At 31.7% G+C, this 5,597-nt stretch overlaps 1 non-coding gene across 1 annotated transcript; it reads left to right on the top strand.

Annotated features, from left to right (window-relative positions):
* Positions 1 to 537: 537 nt before the first annotated feature.
* On the top strand, positions 538 to 663 carry LOC141503859 (U6atac minor spliceosomal RNA). The gene has a single exon (XR_012473151.1). It is a non-coding gene; the product is annotated as a U6atac minor spliceosomal RNA (small nuclear RNA).
* The last annotated feature ends 4,934 nt before the right edge of the window (positions 664 to 5,597 follow it).

The raw sequence follows: 5,597 nt of genomic DNA, 5'->3' as shown, positions 1-5,597 counted from the left end.
TCAATATAAATTATGTAACTTAAATATGACTTATAGCTATCCAAAGATAGAATTTCTTTTAGGTCAGATATAATTTAAATTTTATCACACAAAAGAAAATTGAACTACTTGCCCAAAATTATATAGATTACAAGTATTATTATTGTTGAATTGTTTCAGTATTGTCTGACTCAATCAATGCTCTTGGCAATTTCAATGTCTAAGCAATCTCTAAATTCTCCACAGCATTTGCTTCGGCCTCTTTCATAGCTACTGGAACAAACTGTTCTTAACCACTAATTCCACTGTGGGGAAGTCTTCATATGCTTGGGGCAGACATCCCTTTAACTTACCTATAGGTTTGAGCCCTGTTGGTTTAGTTTAGGACTTCTTCCCAGCACATGCTATAGTTTCTTGGAGACACATATAAGTTATGTGACAGGTGGACATTAACGGTGAATGAATTACCCTGCAAAGGGTATGATAAGCGTTCAACATGAGAGATAATATCCCCCTCAGAAAACCTCATGCACTCTTTCATCTTCTTATTGTGTTATGATATTGTCTGAAATGAGAGGTTATCATTTCCCTTGATAAGGATGAAGGAGGCCCTAATGCCCTTTACAATACATATATCATTAAGCCATTGCCACCTCTTCTATGTCACTATCATCTTAAAATTCTCTGTTGAGAGATCCTTTTCTACCTACTGGGATAGCTCATCATAATTTAGGTTTCATCTCCCTTTGAGTCATTTCTATTCTACTCTTTCTAATTCAAAGTTTTTTCTTGGTAAAGAAAAATAGAGAAAGAAAGAGATGAATGGTTCTACTTTCCATCTATTTTCATTGTCAGTCTCTCATTTTCTCACAGGATTATATGGCAGAACTATTAAGCTTTTGTGTTTCTTCTATTTTCCTCCATGCCTTTAAGAGAAAAGGGCCAAAGCTCTTATTTTATAGATGAGGGAACTCAGGCATGGGGAAATTAAGAGACTTTTTTAAGGTTATAAAAGTAATGAACATCAGGTTAGATATGAGCACTAGTCTCTATTATACTGTGCATGCTTTCTTTCATTTTCCCTTTAAACACTAGGATTATATAATTTGAGTACCTTTAAAGATCACATCAGTCAAATAACTTGAATACTTACTTTGTGCTATGCACAAATAATCATGGTTTTTGTTTTGTAGTCGGCAGAAGGCTGAAACTGAAGATTCAAAAAATGAAAAATAATAGCAGGAAAATAATAATAGCCAACATTCATATAGTGTTATACCATTTTCAAAGCACTCCTTACGCACTCTCATTTGCTCCTGTGAAGTAAATGTTCTTATTCTTGTCACCTCTTTATAGATTAAGAAACTGCTTCTAAAAGTAGTTAAATTATTTTTCTAGAGTGCAAAGTTCTGATATAAGATTTGAACTCAATACTTCTTGACACTGACTTGAACCCAGTCCCACTTATTAACTTTCAAAATGAAATTTTATTCCATTAAGTTAACTTTCTTCTACTAAAACCTTACTAATGCTTTAGTAATATGATATCAAGGTGATCTCGGATTCTCATATACTCAGTCTGGAAAAAATAAACAATTAGGACCTAAGAAGTAGAAAGCTTGAGTAGCAGTGAACTTTATATTTATTGACTAAGGATCAATCAAGCTAGGTAAGTTAAGTTCATTATTGGAAAGTTTGCTAGACAAGTGTATTCATGTGTGTGTGTGTGTGTGTGTGTGTGTGTGTGTGTGTGTGTGTGTGTGCTGGGGAGTGGAATGCAAAGATTTTTGGTCATTGGTTTTGCAAAGAGAACATAGGTTCAGTGCTAGTAGAAGTATTCACATTGATGACAAAATGAGACCTTAAAGTGGGACCTATCCTTTGGTCAGTTAGATTTCAGAGTGAATTGAGTACCCACTGGATCTGGAATCAGGAAAACTCATTTTCCTAAGTTCAAATCAGGTCTCAGATACTTACTCGCTAGAAAGTGCTGGGCAAGTCATTTAACCCTGTTTGTCTCAGTTTCCTCCTCTATAAAATGATCTAGAGAAGAAAATGGTAAACCATTCCAGTATCATTGCTAAGAAAACACCAAAATAGGGCCATAAAGGATAAGACACAACTGAAATGGGTAACAAATAACAAAAGTGCATCCAAAATGTCTGGAAACCTTGAGGGATTTTTAGGAACTTCAGTAGTTTGTTCATGCTTTCCTGATATCTGGAGGAACTAGGTGGCTCAGTGGATAGAGCAACAGAACTGGATTCAGGAGGACCTGAGCTCAAATTTGACTTCAGACACTTAATAATTACCTAGTGTTACCTTGGTCAAGTCACTTAATCCCATTGCCTTGAAAAAACAAGCAAAAACAAAAAAGAAAAAGTAATAATGATTACACAATCTAGGTTTTATATAATGTCATCTGAAATAATTTACATATACTATTTTATTTGGTGCTCTCAACAAAAAATCCTGTTATATAGGTGTTATCAGTATCTAAATTTTATAGATAAGGAAACTGGGAATGAGGCATTCAGAATGACATATCTAGAATATATATACATATATATATATATGTATATATATATATATATATGTATATGTATATGAGGAAAAATACATCTCAGTTCTTCTTGACTCTATATCCAGATATTTTGTACCAACTAAGTGCCTCAAAATTTACTGAAATGGAGAATGATTTTTATTTTTAACATATTTGGATTTTACACATGTATTGCATGTGTATTTTGCCTATGCCCTAAGTTACTTGAGAGCAAAGACTAGCTCAATTTTTTCCATGAATCCCCAGAGTTTGGTACTTTTCCTGATACATTGTGAGTACTAAACTGTTCAATGACTAATGAATTGACAGAAAGAGTTTCAAGTTGAAGTTAGAAGAATTGCCTAATTAACATTTTTACCTTAATAAATTTATAAATTCTTAAATTATAAAAGTTGAAAGGTAGCTTGGAGATGATAAAATTCAGTTTTCTCACTTTTATGTGAGAAAATGAGGCCCACAGATGAAATTAACTTGTGAGTAGTTGACAGAACCAGAACCAGAGCCCAGTTCTCCAAGTTCAATGTTTTGCTGTTGTAATATGCTTCAATCTTAGCCTGTCAATTACTTCTGCACTATTTAATGCCAATTAGCCTTTCTAATTTAGAGATTAAAAGGAAAAAAAACAGGATAAAAATCTTAAAATATTATTCAGAAATTATTTATTATGATGTAAGCAACATGCATTTTATACCTTTTATATGATGTAATTAAGATTTGCATATTAAGACATATCTCTTTTAACCAATATTGTATTGATTATGAAAATAATATGATTATATTGTTTTATCAGTGTTAAATATAAGATTAATTAAACCAAAAATATCTCTGACAGAACATAATAAAGATCTGTAGATACTCTGTTCCTACTATTTTGAGAAAATTATTACTAGATCATTTGTTATTCTCATAAACACCAACAAAGTTTTCAATAAATATAACTAATTTATTTATTATTACCATATTATGCTCTTCTTTTTCCTCTACTTTTGTTCCTTAAAAATGAAGATATAAATTCATGTTAAAACCAAAATTTCTGAAACATTTCTTTAAAAAAAGTCCTTCCTTAATTGAACTAGATTTTAAATGAAATTAACTCATCAAAAAGTAATGGCAAAAATGTTAGAGCATCTAGATTTAAGCAAATAATGATAGCATTCTCTCTGATAATATGTCAAATATATTTACTTTGTGTAATTTATAATTGTTGAATAGAAAAGATAGAATTTTATAGATCTCCTTGGGTACTCATATTGGGATCCTTTCACATCCCATTAATCTGATTATTCCATTATTTTCTGCTATCAAAAAAAAATGTATTTGTCTTTTGTCCTTTAAAAAAACAGTCAAAAAGGACTTTATTATTTTTAATGAAAATTTTTTTTGGTTTCCTTTTAACAGGAATTTTCTTTGTCAACTTACAATAGACACTTTATCATTTTGGCCTGAATTGTAGAGACAGACAGGATTTACTGATAGAATTGGTAAGTATATTTGTTCATAACTCCTTCACATGATAGACTTTCAGGACTTAAATCAAGGAATTGCATTTTCATGTCAACAATCTATTTGAAAAAGTCTCTTATGATCTCCTTGTGGATAAGATAGCGAAATATAGGACAGATAATGGTACATTTAGGTAATCTCAAATCTAATTTAATAGTCACACTTAAAGAGTAGTTGATTAATGGACTTGTGTCATTCTAGATGGAAGTCTCTAGTGCCATGCTGGAACACTGTCCTCTTCAACATTCCCAATCTTAGATCAAGACTTGGAAGGTATTCTTATTGGGGATAAGGTCAGAGAAATTTAGATAGCTTGGAATAAAAGGTCAAAGTTAAGATATAAAATTTAACTAGGACAAAAATCAAATCCTACCCTTAAGATTCTGTTTAATTAAACACAAAAATACAGAGTGAAGGAGACACGATTTATCTTCATTTGGAAATGGTTCAAGGTCTGTGGTTTACAATTTAAGAGTTTGACGTAATATAACCACTCCCAAAGCACATGCAATTTTTATTGTTATTAATTCATTTTAGTCATGTTTGACTTTTCATGATCTCATTTGAGATTTTCTTGGCAATGCTAATGGAATGGTTTATCATTTATTTCTCTAGTTCATTTTATAGTTGAAGAATTAAAGCATCAGGGTACAGGGACTTGCCTGGGTCACACATATATTATGTGTCTAAGGTTGTTTCAACTCAGATCCTCCTCCAGAGTCAGCTCTCTATTGACTGCGCTACCTAACTATCCTAAATAACATAAAGTTGCATTAATAAAAGTATAAATATTATCTAAGACAAGAGGAACAAATAACTCTGCCTTAATCATTCAATATCTGGTTTGCACCCTTCATTTCTGACATTTCACTGCAAGAAGGATATTGACAGGTTTAAGATATAGACAGGCCTTTAGGGACTGAAAGGTTAAGAAATTATGGCACAATGATACATAGAAGATTGTACCTCTGATAATAATTACAGTAATTAGATGCTCAAAATTCTACATCAAATTCCCCCACTTGTACTTAATAAGGTGCATAATATCTTAGAAATATAGGTTCTTTTGAATTGGAAGTTATCTTAGAGACTATGGAACAGAGATTTTTTCTCAGGAAAACTAATTATATGACTAAATATATTTAAAAGGTGGTCTTTAGCTTTGTTGGAATTTTTTTGATAGTTCCACTAAATGAGAGTTCATTACTTCTGAGGGAAACCTGCTTCAATTTTGAATAATAGTACAATAAATAAGAGGATATGGATTCTAGTCCTAGTTCAGATATTGAATAGTTCTCTCATCTTGGTTGATTTAACATCTCTGATCATCACCTATAAAAGTTTAGATTTTGGCAGGGTGATCTCAAATAAGCTCAAACATTCTATAATTCTATATTACTAAATGTTGTTAAGTTTGTTATTTCAAGTGTGGGGGGGGGAGTCCTAGTTCTGTCTACTGCAACTAGAAGGAAAAATAAAATTACTTTTCTAAATATTGCTGCTTCAAACAGTTATCATAAGGCCCTTCAATCCTTTCATCTTTATACCAAAT

This window comes from Macrotis lagotis, chromosome X, assembly GCF_037893015.1.
Source record: "Macrotis lagotis isolate mMagLag1 chromosome X, bilby.v1.9.chrom.fasta, whole genome shotgun sequence".
Taxonomy (NCBI): Eukaryota; Metazoa; Chordata; class Mammalia; order Peramelemorphia; family Peramelidae; genus Macrotis; species Macrotis lagotis.
This window is presented reverse-complemented; position numbering and strand designations above follow the sequence as displayed.